Source organism: Somniosus microcephalus, chromosome 9 (genome assembly GCF_052327205.1).
Source record: "Somniosus microcephalus isolate GS21.2 chromosome 9, FLI_Smic_1.0, whole genome shotgun sequence".
Classification (NCBI taxonomy): domain Eukaryota; kingdom Metazoa; phylum Chordata; class Chondrichthyes; order Squaliformes; family Somniosidae; genus Somniosus; species Somniosus microcephalus.
Window position 1 is genome coordinate 245,414,574 of NC_140995.1, and position 15,454 is coordinate 245,430,027.

Genomic DNA, 15,454 nt, shown 5'->3' on the forward strand with positions numbered 1-15,454 from the left:
AGGTGTGTAGCGCCTGATTTAGCGCTCCAATCACCTCCAGGGGCGATAGAAGCCAAGTTTGCAGTTGGAGGCGATAATTAGCACCAGTGTGTGAATTTCTCCCCCTGTATCTCTACTGATGTTAATCCCGTTTGTAAGAGCCATAAAAGCTTAAGAAAATACTTTAAAATAGTGGCTAAATGGCATAATACAGTTAATTTACCTGAACGACTTATTGTATTAAGAAACCCCCTATTTTCTTGCTCCAGTAGTATAGTCCGACACCCCCTTCATTCTTGCCACAATGGAACAGTCCCTAAGCCACACATGGGTGCAGCCATTTTACAGTTTAAACTGCACGTGGTGAAAGAGGCAGAAGCTGTGAGGTTTGGAGCAGTACAGTTTTGACCGTGTTCGTTTATACGTGTTTGCTTTGTAATTCCGTTTGTTAAGTGTTATAGTAAACCGTTTAAAAGACAAAGCTACGTTTGGGAACGTTTTATTTCGACACGCGTCTACTCGTTGTTAAAGGCCCCACAGCTCAGTGGCCTGCCTGTTTGGAAACTAAGAAGCGCCACTACATTAGTCAAAAACTAGCTCCCTAAGAAGGAAGGGACGGAATCGTCGGCGAACGTATACATGAATGGTCACGGAGCCAGACGACAATTTAAGAAAGCGAAGGTACAGTGACTGTTACTTGCTTTGTTCATTCTGTTGAGAAGCTAAATAAGAGCTGCGGGTAAAATGGCCGAGGCCTTACGGAGCCAGGAGCTTCCCCCAGCCAGAAGGATTGCTGGCCAAAAGAGGGAAATAAAGCTCACCCCAAAGGCAAGGGAAGAGAAGTTACATAGAAGCATAGGTGCAAGGAAGGCTAAATTAGTTCAGATAACTGGAAAAATGAAGATAATTGATCGCCTCATGGAAGATAATGCTAATATTAAGAAAGCTGAAGACATGATGTATTACGATTTCTCCAAGCTGCATGAAGAATTTAATATACTCAATGAAGATGTATTAGCACTTCTGTCTGAAGAAGAGGGAAACACTGATCAGCACGACTGGTTTGATCTTAAATCAACCAGCATTAAGGACTATATCAAGGCCACGGAGCAGTGGATGTTAAAAATTCGTCAAGATGCTGATACAGCAGAGAAAGATAAGGTTGACGATGAAGTCGGACCAGACGATAGCATTTCAGAGACTTCCGCCAGACCGAGCAAAAATCGAAAAGAAGGTAGCTCTGTTTCTGGACGCAGGTCAGTCGCTTCTACCACAAGCTCGGCGCGACGCATGAGAGCGGAGGCTGAACGGGCGGCGTTGATGGCGCGCGCAGCATCTTTAGATGAGAAGCAAGCTCTTGAACGGGAAGAGGCCCAACTGCAGGTCCAAGAGGCCCAACTGCAGGCCCAACAGGCCCAACTGCAGGCTCAACTGCAGGCCCAACAGGCCCAACTGCAGGCCCAAGTGCAGGCCCAACAGGCCCAAGTGCAGGCCCAGCGGGCCCAGGTGCAGGCAAAGAAAGAACGGCTGGAGATGAAAACAGCTATCGAGGTCTCAGATGCCAGGTTGAGTGCGTACGAAGATTATGAAGGCTCACGGGACGGCGGGAGCCACTGCCAGTCAACGTTGCCACATAGAGTTGGATCCAGGGCACCTTCAAGAGTTACAACAGAGCCCGAAAGCAATTCCCCGGCATTACAGCGTGGAAGAGTGGCCTCTCCACTAACAGGAGCACGTGATGCTACCCCAGACGTCAGACGGTCTAGACTAGACCCTGCTGATGACCACCAGAGGCCTGAAGACACAGGGAGAAGCCTATACCGAGTGATGCAACGTCAGAACGAAATTACAGAGATGCTTGTAAAACAACAGAATCTGTTTCGACTCCCTCAAAGAGACATACCAGTGTTCCAAGGCGACCCACTCAAGTATAAGCCCTTCATCAGATCCTTTGAACAAGCCATTGACTCCAAGACAGAGAGCAGCAGTGATAAGTTGTACTACCTGGGACAGTACACCAGTGGTAAACCACAAGACCTGGTCAGAAGCTGTGAACACATGAGACCGGACCGGGGATACATAGAAGCCAGGAAGTTGCTGCAGGAGCACTATGGTAACGAGCTGAAGATAGCCACTGCATATATCGAAAAGGCTACCAAGTGGCCACAGATCAGATCGGAAGACGGAGAGGCATTCAACGCATATGTTCTCTTCCTCATAGGATGTCGCAACACCATGGAGGATGTTGAATTCATGGAAGAGATGGACAATCCCACGACTATGAGAATCGCCATCTCTAAGCTTCCTTACAGGATGAGGGAACAATGGAGAAGAACAGCCTTTGAGATAATGGAGAGACGGAAAAGTAGAGCCAGGTTTGCAGACTTAGTGAATTTCATAGACAAACAGGCTAAAATTGCTAGGGACCCATTGTTTGGAAACATCCAGGATGCCAGCCCGACCACCGATGGAAGAGTGAAAGCCAAGCCTGCTGAATCAAAGACTCTCAGGAAAGGTGGTTCCAGGGGAAGCAGCTTTGCAACTATCGTCACTCAGGCCGAGGAAGAAAGGCCCCAGAACTCATCTCCCAAAAAGAGCAGCACAGTGACGCCTGCTAATGCCTTTCAGAAGTCATGCTTATTCTGCCAGAAGAATCATACATTGGATTTCTGCAGCGACATCAAAGCACAGCCACATAAGGACAGAATCGAATTCCTGAAGTACAACGGCCTATGTTTTGGATGTCTCTCTCAGGGGCACCTGAGTAGAAGCTGTAAGCAAAGAACAACATGCAGAGAGTGCACTCGGAAACATCCCAGTCTGCTGCATATCCATAAAGAAGAACAAGTCTCTAAGAAGAGTGAAGAAAACAATACCGACGAGAAGGTTGTTTCAAGTGCTCTGGTGTCGCTAGAACCAGAGACTTGTGGACTCACTGGGGCCGGTGACAGTGACTGTATTCTTGCCATCGTACCAGTAAGGATCAAGTCTAAGAGGAGTGAGAAGGTTGTGGAGACTTACGCCTTCATGGATCCAGGTAGTTCAGCAACGTTCTGCACAGAATCACTCATGCGACAGCTGAACGTTAGAGGCAGAAGAACAGAAATCCTATTACGCACCATGGGTCATGAGAAGTCAATGCAAAGCTATATCCTGTCAGACCTAGAAGTGTGTGGACTTGAAGAGAAGGACTTCATAGACCTGCCTAATGTTTTCACACAGAGGGAGATTCCTGTTAGAATAGGGAACCTAGCCCTGCAGAAGGATGTGGATAGATGGCCCTACCTAGAAAAGGTGCGCCTCCCAAACATTGAAGCAGAAATTGGCCTATTAATTGGAACCAATGCCTACAAAACTATGGAGCCATGGCAGGTGATAAACAGCAAGGATGACGGACCCTACGCCGTCAGGACAGCCCTTGGATGGGTAATCAATGGACCGGTAAGGAGAGATGATGGCCACAAGTCGAACAAGGAGGAACGACAAAACGTCACAGTTAATCGCATCTCTATCGCAAGCATTGAAGAGCTGTTGATACAGCAGTTCAACGCAGACTTCTCAGAACGCAGCTGTGAGGAAAAGACAGAGATGTCACAAGAAGACCATCAGTTCATGGGTTTGATGACAAGGTCTACACAGTTCATTGATGGCCACTATCACATTGGTTTGCCACTGAGAAGACAGACCGCGAAGATGCCGAACAATCGCTGCATAGCAGAGCAACGCGCCATCAATCTAAAGAGAAAGCTGAACAAGAACCCCGACTTTCACGAAGACTACAAAGACTTCATGAGAAACATCATAGCGAAAGGCTATGCTGTAAAAGTGCCCGAATAACAGTTGAACAGAGACGATGGAAGGGTCTGGTACATTCCTCATCACGGGGTGTATCACCCAAAGAAGAAAAAGATCCGTGTAGTGTTTGACTGCGCCGCCTCATTCAGAGGAACTTCATTGAATGACCAGCTGCTTCAAGGTCCTGATCTTACTAATACCCTCATTGGCGTCTTGACTAGGTTTAGACAAGAGCTCGTTGCCATGATGGCAGACATAGAATCAATGTTCTACCAAGTCAGAATCCCTGACGAAGATTGAAGATGCTGATCTTCTGCGTTTCCTTTGGTGGCCAGATGGCGACGTTAGTGAAGCGATGGTGGAATGTAGAATGGCCGTACACCTGTTTGGAGCCACATCATCTCCCAGCTGTGCAAGCTACGCTCTCAGAAAAACTGCAGAAGATGGCAAGGGCAAAGCACCATCCGAGGCTGTGGAGACAATCTTCAGAAACTTTTATGTCGATGACTGTCTGAAGTCCGTGTCAACAGAAGACGATGCCATCGCACTGTCAAGAGACCTTAGAACTCTGTGTTCGAATGGAGGATTCCATCTGACTAAGTGGATAAGCAACAGCAGAGCAGTTCTAGCTTCTATCCCAGAAAAGGAAAGAGCCACTGAAGTCAAAGATCTGGACCTGAGCCACGATGTCCTTCCTATCGAGAGAGCTCTCGGTGTACAATGGTGCATCGAGTCAGACACGTTCAACTTCAGGATAATGGTGAACGAAAGACCATCCACAAGACGAGGGATTCTCTCCGTGGTCAGTTCCATCTACGACCCCCTCGGATTCCTGGCACCACTCATTCTGCCGGTGAAGCTGATGCTACGAGAGCTGTGTAGAGACAAGAGAGGATGGGATGAAGATATCCCAGAAGGTCAAGCTCAGAGATGGCACAGATGGCTGACAGATTTGCAACAATTTTCTAGCTTCAACGTCAGTAGATGCATCAAGCCCGCGAGTTTTGGAGTTACAAAGACGGCTCAACTACATCATTTCTCGGACGCCAGTGAGGACGGCTATGGCACGGCTACCTACCTCTTGCTGACAAATCAACAGGGCCAGAAACATTGTGCCTTCCTCATGGGAAAATCCAGGGTGGCTCCGCTGAAGCAGGTCACCATCCCGAGACTGGAATTGACGGCAGCGGTTGTTGCAGTTAAAGTTGACCAGGTGATGCGTAAAGAGTTACAGCTCCCATTAGAAGAATCTGTCTTCTGGACAGATAGCACGACGGTGCTGAAGTATATAGAGAATGAGAAGATACGCTTCAAGACCTTCGTAGCAAACAGAATCTCATCCATTAGAGAAGCTACACAACCATCTCAATGGAGGTATGTAAACACCTCATTAAACCCAGCAGATCAAGCCTCACGGGGATTGAAGGCTGAAAACTTCATGAGGAGTGAAACTTGGATACAAGGCCCAAGTTATCTGCTGGAAACAGGGAGATCATGGCCAGAAAGACCAGATATGCCAAGTCAGATTACTGAAGACGACGTCGAAGTCAAGAGATCAGTCACAGTAAATTTCATAACTACGAAAGAGAACTTCGACACAGTGAACAAGCTTGTTAACCATTTCTCAGGATGGCACCAGTTGAGGAAAGCAGTTGCATGGTTTCTAAGGTTGAAAGAGTTGCTGCTACACCTGAGCGGTAAGAGAAAAGAGTACCGAGCCACTATCAGTCAGTCTGAAAGTAACCCTGACAAGCAGAGAATGCTTCTACAGCAGTATATGCATCAGCATAAGACCACATTGAGCAAGAATTCATTGACCGTGGAGGATTTGGCCAAGGCTGAGAAGGAGATAGTTTGCTTCAGTCAAAGACAAAGATACCCAGAAGAAACTGAAGCTCTACAGCAAAATACTCCAATCAAGAAAGGTAGTCATATCTACAAGCTGGACCCTACACTGCAAGATGGAGTACCGAGGGTGGGAGGGAGACTAAACAAATCTGCTATGCCAGAGGAGGCCAAGCATCCTGCTATCCTTTCTAAGGACCTCCGGGTTGCTACTCTCATTCTTCAGCATATACACCAGAGTATTGGACACAGTGGGAGGAATCACGTGCTTGCGAAGCTAAGACAAAGATACTGGATTCCAGGAGCTAATTCCGTAATAAGAAAAATACTCTCTGAATGTATTGTTTGCAGACGGTTACACGCTAGAGCTGGGGAGCAGAAAATGGCAGACCTGCCTGAAGACCGTTTGTTACCAGACAAGCCCCCATTTACAAACGTAGGGGTGGACTATTTCGGGCCTTTCGAGGTAAAGCGAGGACGGAGCCTTGTCAAGAGATATGGTGTGCTTTTCACTTGTTTGACCATCAGAGCAGTTCATATTGAGGTGGCACACACGCTTGACACTGATTCCTGTATTAACGCCTTGCGGCGCTTTGTCTGTAGAAGAGGACAGGTGTCCATTATGCGTTCTGATAATGGCACTAATTTCGTCGGAGCGGAGAGAGAACTACGGGAAGCTATTGAAGGTTGGAATCAGCTTAAAATACAGGAAGCCATGATGCAAACAGGAATTAAGTGGATCTTCAATCCTCCGGCTGCATCCCACCACGGAGGTGTCTGGGAAAGACAGATACGCACCGTAAGAAAACTACTCAGTTCTGTACTGAAGCAGCAAGCGCTGGACGACGAGGGACTCCAAACCGTTCTGTGCGAAGTCGAAGCCATCATTAATGACCGACCGATAACTAAGACATCAGATGATCCCAATGACCTCGAAGCCCCGACTCCGAACCACCTGTTGTTGTTGAAAACACAGCCAGCCATGCCCCCAGGAGTCTTCAAAAAGGAAGATCTGTATGCCCGTCGGAAGTGGAGGCAAGTTCAGTATATGTCAGACCTCTTCTGGACCAGATGGACAAGAGAATACTTACCTCTGCTACAGGAGCGTCAAAAATGGTCCAAAATAAAGAGGAACTTCATCGTCGGAGACATTGTCTTAATTGTGGATGATTCAGCCCCTAGAAATTCTTGGTTGATGGGAAAAATAATTAAGACCATGCCAGACTCCAGAGGCGTCGTTCGTCGCGTCTGTTTGCAAACCAAGACCAGTACCCTGGAGAGACCGATCACAAAGCTCTGCCTGCTACAAGAAGCAGCGTGAAAAGCTCCTGAACGAAAGAAAAAAGTGGACACTTGTATTGTAAATATGTTGAACTCATTAGTTTATGACTCTTAACGTTTGAGTAATTGATATGCTTCATGTGCCTAGTCAATTAGGGGCCGGAATGTAAGAGCCATAAAAGCTTAAGAAAATACTTTAAAATAGTGGCTAAATGGCATAATACAGTTAATTTACCTGAACGACTTATTGTATTAAGAAACCCCCTATTTTCTTGCTCCAGTAGTATAGTCCGACACCCCCTTCATTCTTGCCACAATGGAACAGTCCCTAAGCCACACATGGGTGCAGCCATCTTACAGTTTTAAACTGCACGTGGTGAAAGAGGCAGAAGCTGTGAGGTTTGGAGCAGTACAGTTTTGACCGTGTTCGTTTATACGTGTTTGCTTTGTAATTCCGTTTGTTAAGTGTTATAGTAAACAGTTTAAAAGACAAAGCTACGTTTGGGAACGTTTTATTTCGACACGCGTCTACTCGTTGTTAAAGGCCCCACAGCTCAGTGGCCTGCCTGTTTGGAAACTAAGAAGCGCCACTACAGACCATATTTGCCAGGAATGGGCTGCCTGAACAGATCTGTTCTGATAATGGACCGCAATTTGTGTCCGAAGAATTCAGGAAGTTCTTAATAAACAATGGGGTTAAGCACTACACGTCCGCCCCATACCATCCCGCCACCAATAGATTGGCTGAAAGGTTTGTCCAGACCTTCAAGAAGGCCATAAAGGCCATGGGTAATGAAGACATAAATCTACAACATAAGGTAGATAACTTCTTCTTGGCGTACAGGAATGCACCACATGTGGTTACAAACCAAACTCCCGCCATGATGTTCTTCAATAGAAGCCTAAGATGCCGGCTGGATTTGATCAAGCCAAACATCAGAAGGGACGTGGAGAACCGGCAATTTCAAGGCATGAATGAAAGGCCAACTGGAACCTTCCAGATAGGTCAACAAGTTTTGGCCCGGGACTACCGTACCGAGAAACGGCAGCCTGGAACTATTTGCACACGACTAGGACTGCTGATGTATACCGTGGACATTGGAGAAAGCATAATAAGGCGCCATGCTGACCAGATCATAGAGTCATCCGAAAAGGGACAACCTACACCACAACTCTATACGCCTAATGATGAAGCAGAGATACCCATAGTATCTACCTCCGATTTGGTGATACTGGAACCAGATGAACCCGACACTGGCATTCAAGCCGAATCGACCTTGCCAACAGAACCTACTACACCACCAGAAACTACTACACCACCAAGGCATTATCCGGACCGAGTCAGGAAGCCTCCAGAGAGACTGACTTATAATTGATTAACTGCAGCAAATGTGTAGATTATTGTTCTTGTAACATGTTAATTAATGATTACTTAAAATGTTCTGTACTGGTTGTCTAAAAGGGGAGGAATTGTGGTGTATGTGCCTTTAAGAGCCCCCTGTGTACTGTAATGCCGGTAATGGCCACTCGGGCTATATAAGCCTGTATAGTGTCTTGTATCTGTTAGTTCACCTCCAGACTTTGTTCAGTAAACACCTGTGAAACCAACTCCTGCATTCCGTGTCTCCATTAACACACGGATACAACAGTTCCTGGCTCCTTTGTGATGTCACCTGGAGACAGGTTTACACCCCTGATTACACGGGATCAGTGGGAGTCACTGTTGGAGGAGCTGAACTTGGCAGCTGACACTGCGAGTGAGTTTAGTCCATATAAATAGGGGGAAGGGAAAGTACAATGTAATATGAAAGTAAGTAATTCAACCAAATGGCATCAATTGCAATTATATTCACATTAAATATAATCATAGTCACAAAAATAGTCGCACTGTATTCCAAATACAGATTCTAGAATAAATATTAATCACTTATATTTTAAACGATTCTTGGAGTGAAGAGAATCTCTGGAAGGTGGAAAGAGAGGAGTCGAATCATCATCACACTAACTGGGACTGGAAATGGTCGCTGGATTCACAGAGCAGACCTGGTGGGACCAAGAACTCCAGAGGTGAGAGTCTAACCAGCTACTACTGGGAGCTGTCTGACAGTTGCCATAAGGCTCAGCCTTTGCTGTGACAAGTTGACCTGAGCTTAACCCGCGTGTGAAGCTCGCCAATACCTCAGCTGGGAGTGCTTGACACTTACATGTAGATGGAGTTTTATTCTGTGTTCTTACAATGCAGTACCTGAGCTGGTGTGCTTCATTGGATAGTTTCAGAGGAGCTGCACGCTGCATTTAACACATGCTGGATCTGAGTTGGCTGTACTTGGTCAACCAATTTAGAGAGAGCTTTACTCTGTATCTAACCCGTGCTCGGCCTGCCCTGCCCAGGGAGTGTTTGATGGGACAGTGTAGATGGAGCATTACTCACTATCTAACCCCATACTGTACCTGCCCTGGGAGTGTTTGATGGGATAGTGTAGATCAAGCTTCACTCTGTATCTAACCCGTGCTCTGCCTGCCCTGGCTGGGAGTGTTTCATGGGATAGTGTAGATGGAGCATTACTCACTATCTAACCCCATACTGTACCTGCCCTGGGAGTGTTTGATGGGATAGTGTAGATCAAGCTTTACTCTGTATCTAACCCGTGCTCGGCCTGCCCTGGCTGGGAGTGTTTCATGGGAAAGTGTAGATGGAGCATTACTCACTATCTAACCCCATACTGTACCTGCCCTGGGAGTGTTTGATGGGATAGTGTAGATCAAGCTTCACTCTGTATCTAACCCGTGCTCGGCCTGCCCTGGCTGGGAGTGTTTGATGGGAAAGTGTAGATGGAGCATTACTCACTATCTAACCCCATACTGTACCTGCCCTGGGAGTGTTTGATGGGATAGTGTAGATCAAGCTTCACTCTGTATCTAACCCGTGCTCGGCCTGCCCTGGCTGGGAGTGTTTGATGGGAAAGTGTAGATGGAGCATTACTCACTATCTAACCCCATACTGTACCTGCCCTGGGAGTGTTTGATGGGATAGTGTAGATCAAGCTTTACTCTGTACCTATCCCGTGCTCTGCCTGCCCAGGGAGTGTTTGATGGGACAGTGTAGAGGGAGCTATAGTCTGTACCTAAGCTGTGCTGTACCTGGCCTGGGAGTGTGTTATGGGATAGTATAGAGGGAGCTATACCCCATTATTGTCCATGATGCACCCTCCAATTAATGCTCCGATGATCCCACCACTTGATACCCCTGAAGATCCCTCCACTTATTGCCTGTGACACCCTTCTTGTTACAGGGAATAGACTTATTTCAGAGCACAAAGGAGGATGGAATATCGTTGCCTCATCCCAAACACCATTCCCACAAACTGCCTCTCTCTGCCAAAGCAGGAGGGAGACACACTGGCTGATATAAAGAGAGGGGAGACTTTCTGGTGTATAAAGCAAGAGGTCGACATGGGGGCCATTGAATAGTGGGACCTCACATTTCGTGGATTAGAGGGATAATTTATCAGTGGTAATTTTGGGAGTCTGTGCTCCCTGACTGGAGTCTCAGTACATGGGAGCAGGGTTGGAGACGGAGCTGAATGTACAACCTGCGTTCATGCCCAGTGAGACGGCACACCAGGAGCACAGCCTGGCCATGTTTGATGGTCTATTGTAGATGGAGCTTTCTTCTGTATCTAACCCATGCTGCACCTGCCTCTGGGAGTGTTTGATGGGATCGTGTAGATCAAGCTTTACTCTGTACCTATCCCGTGCTCTGCCTGCCCAGGGAGTGTTTGATGGGACAGTGTAGAGGGAGCTATAGTCTGTACCTAAACTGTGCTGTACCTGGCCTGGGAGTGTCTTATGGGATAGTACAGAGGGAGCTTTACCCCATTATTGTCCATGATGCACCCTCCAATTAATGCTCCGATGATCCCACCACTTGATACCCTGAAGATCCCTCCACTTATTGCCTGTGACACCCTTCCTGTTACAGGGAATAGACTTATTTCAGAGCACAAAGGAGGATGTAATATTGTTGCCTCATCCCAAACACCATTCCCACAAACTGCCTCACTCTGCCAAAGCAGGAGGGAGACACACTGGCTGATATAAAGAGAGGGGAGACTTTCTGGTGTATAAAGCAAGAGGTCGACATGGGGGCCATTGAATAGTGGGACCTCACATTTCGTGGATTAGAGGGATAATTTATCAGTGGTAATTTTGGGAGTCTGTGCTCCCTGACTGGAGTCTCAGTACATGGGAGCAGGGTTGGAGACGGAGCTGAATGTACAACCTGCGTTCATGCCCAGTGAGACGGCACACCAGGAGCACAGCCTGGCCATGTTTGATGGTCTATTGTAGATGGAGCTTTCTTCTGTATCTAACCCATGCTGCACCTGCCTCTGGGAGTGTTTGATGGGATCGTGTAGATCAAGCTTTACTCTGTACCTATCCCGTGCTCTGCCTGCCCAGGGAGTGTTTGATGGGACAGTGTAGAGGGAGCTATAGTCTGTACCTAAACTGTGCTGTACCTGGCCTGGGAGTGTCTTATGGGATAGTACAGAGGGAGCTTTACCCCATTATTGTCCATGATGCACCCTCCAATTAATGCTCCGATGATCCCACCACTTGATACCCTGAAGATCCCTCCACTTATTGCCTGTGACACCCTTCCTGTTACAGGGAATAGACTTATTTCAGAGCACAAAGGAGGATGTAATATTGTTGCCTCATCCCAAACACCATTCCCACAAACTGCCTCACTCTGCCAAAGCAGGAGGGAGACACACTGGCTGATATAAAGAGAGGGGAGACTTTCTGGTGTATAAAGCAAGAGGTAGACATGGGGGCCTTTGAATAGTGGGACCTCACATTTGGAAGATGGGAGGGATAATTTATCAGTGGTAATTTTTGGAGTCTGTGCTCCCTGACTGGAATCTCAGTACATGGGAGCAGGGTTGGAGACGGGATTGATTGTATAACCTGCGTTCATGCCCAGTGAGACTGCACACCAGTGCTCCGATGATCCCACCACTTGATACCCATGAAGATCCCTCCACTTATTGCCTGTGGCACCCTTCCTGTTACAGGGAATAGGCTTGTTTCAAGGCACAAAGGAGGCTGTAATATCCAGGGTTGGAGAAGGGACTGATTGTACAACCTGCTTTCATGCCCAGTGAGACTGCACACCAGGAGCAGAGACTGGTCATGTGACCCTGTAATACCTTGAGTGGGAGGGGCTTGGGCTGCTTTGTGACATGTTTCCTGGCTCCTTTGTGATGTCACCTGGAGACAGGTTTACACCCCTGGTTACGCAGCATCAGTGGGAGTCACTGTGGGATGAGCTGGTCTTGGCAGCTGACACTGCCAGTGAGTTTAGTCCTTATAAATAGGGGAAAGGAAAGAACAATTTAATATTAAGGTAAGTAATTCAACCAAGTGTCATTCATTACAAACATATTCAAATTAAATATAATCATAGTAACAAAAATAGACCGAATGTATTCCAATTACAGATTCTAGAATTAATATTAATTTTTATATTAAATGTTTCATGTAGTGAAGAGTATCTCAGGAGGGTGGAGAGAGTGGAGCCAAATCATCATCACACTAACTGGGACTGGAGAAATGTCGCTGGATTCACAGAGCAGATCTGGTGGGACCAAGACCCTCAATGTCAAAGACAGGATGAAACAAGAAGCCCCAACAATGATTGTAAAGGTGAGGAACTTTACTGAGGATCCCATCAGTCCAGGATTTTGCCAAGGTGAGAGTCTAACCATCTACTGGGTGCTTCTTCGACAAATGCCATAAGGGACTGCCTTTGATACGACAAGTACAATTGAGCTCAACTTGTATGTAAAGCTAGCCCATACCTGGAACAACAACAGAAAATGCTGGAAAAACTCAGCAGGCCAGGCAACATCCGTGGAGAGAGAAATAGAGTCAACGTTTCAGGTCGAAACCCTTTGTCAAGACTGAAAAAGCACAGGAAATGAAACAAATTAAAATGCCAGTTTGGGGCTGGGAGAGAACAAAGGAGAAGTGAAGAGACATTGGGGGAAAAATTGGGTGAGTAGCACCACCTGTTAGCGCCTAAAGAGGCAGTCAGTGGCTGTAGCGCCACTGGCTGCGCCTCCCGCGATATTCAGCAGGGGCGCTAATGGTGGCGTTAGCCATTTGCGCTGCGCCACCACCGATGACGTCATCGGTGTGCGCAGCGCCCCATTCGCGCCCCGAACGTGATATTTGGTAGCGAACGCCGCTGTAGCGCTGTTCGCTACCCGCGCCCGGTTCACAGGGCCGGCGCAAGTTAAGGTGGAGGTGCGGGGCGGCCGCTTTTTCGGTGGCCGCCTGCCAGCACCTCCGTCCCCGGCCTCCTGGTCCCCCCCCCCCCCCGCGGCATTGCCGGCTGTTTCCCGAGAGCCCAGCACTTCTCCTCGGTGCCGGGCTCTTTTACCAGCATTCGCAATCGGGTTTCGTGCTGTTGCAGGCCCCTCCCCCTTAACAGTGGGAGGAAGGCCTGCAGTACCGCAGCGTGCCGTGTCGCAGCATGTGGCGCTGCGGCACGTTGCGCTGCGATATTCAGTTTCAGCGCCCTAAGAGGGACGCGGAGCGCCTCGAGCCTCGCCCCGTCTCCCTCTAGCGGCACTTCAACTGAATTTCTGACGATCGCTACAGTTTCGAACGCTGCGCAAAAACCAGCGCCCAGGCGAACTTGGCGCCAGTTTGGCGCCTCAACCCAAAGAGGTATTCAAAACGAGACGAGATGGTGATAGGACTAGTGGAGACAAAAGACGGCTCTAGATTAGGTGTGAAATGTGCTGGCAGAATGGGAGACAGCTGCCATGTGGGAGAGAGAAAAAAGGGGGGGAGGGAGGGCCAAAACAAAGGTGTGGATAAAAAATATAAGTAAAAATGCAATGGGGGCCGAGGTTATGATCTGAAATTGTTGAACTCGATATTGAGTACGGAAGGCTGTAAAGTGTCTAATCATACCTGGGACTGCCTGACACTTACATGTAGAGGGATTTTTATTCTAAGTTCATCCCATGCTGTACCTGAGCTGGTGTGCTTCATTGGGTAGTGTCAGAGGAGCTGTACGCTGAATTTAAAACATGCTGGATCTGAGTTGGCTGTGTGTGATCAACCAATTTAGAGAGAGCTTTACACTTCATCTAAGTTGTACTGTACCTGGCCTGGGAGTGTTAGATGGTAATGTAAAGTGGGAGGCTTTACTCTGTATCTAACCAGTGCTATACCAGGCCTGGGAGTGTTTGATGGGACACTGTAGAAGGAACTTTACTCTGTATCTAACCCGTGCTGTACCTTCCCTGTGAGTGTTTGATGAGACAGTGTAGAGGGAGCTTTACTCTGCATTAACTGAGATTGACTGATACTTTCATTGACTATTTCTTTCATATACCCAGCACTGGCCTGAACTCAGATACTTTCTGCATACTCACAGAGATCAGCACGAGAGCACAAAACATCCCAAACACAGGAGCTGACCCTGGGATGGTGCGACACTAACTCTGCAGGTACATTAACAACCTCTAGAGATGAACCCCTGTCCGCACCCATCCTACTTTATCATTTTCTTGTGGTTGCAGTTGGAACATTGCGGGTGTGTGACGGCAAGCCTAAGGAATTTCCCACCTTTGACCTCTTCAATTTTTTTATTTCAGCTCAGCTTTGAAAACCAGGGCTGTCCTTCAGATGTCACGCATTTCCTGACAGCGCATTTCCAGCACTAGACATGTGACAAGAGAGTGACACCAAAGAGGTAGGACATGTGCAGCCACACTCATCGACGTCCATCTTGCCCACACCTGTTGCTGTGCTGTGACAGATCGAGAAATGCTGGAGTTCCCCTGTGGAGGGAGGCAACGGCAGCTCTGCTGCAAAAGACAGTCAGTCACTCGACACAAGATATGGTGAAGGAAAGAATCAGAAAATGTAAAGCTTTGAGGAGCTGGATTCTGAACAAAATGAGGTTCCTCAGATCACGGTGTATTCATACCAGATACATGTGTCAGAAATGTTTGTGTCCACAATTAATCCTGAGTGCGTCCAGCTCCAGAGGAGTAACAGTCAATTCCAGATTAACACATATTGAGGCCTGTTACAAAGGTATTGGAAACTAAACAGGACAAAGACAAATAGCACTGAACTATTGATCAATGGGAAGATCTGAATTATAGACAGATTCAATTTGATCCTGCAGGAAGGAAGGAAAAAATGAAGGAAGGAAGATGCTAATCTGTAATAACCGGGACACAAGCACGAATGTGCTGTGCCATGGATTGAATAGGAGTATCAACGTTTCCCACTTTCACTTTCCCACTGCTGATTATGGAGTGGGTTGGCCCCATTAGCTGGGCTTACAGTGAATCGCGCCATTTGTTTCTAATATCCAATTTGTTTAAATTCAGTTTATTGTTATGTTTCCTCTCCAGAGGCTGATGGTACAGAGCTGACCAATGTACAGACACTGGCCAACGCTGAATCAGTGGGGAAATTTATAGAGAACATTTTCTCCTCTTTTACCTCACCCATAACTCTT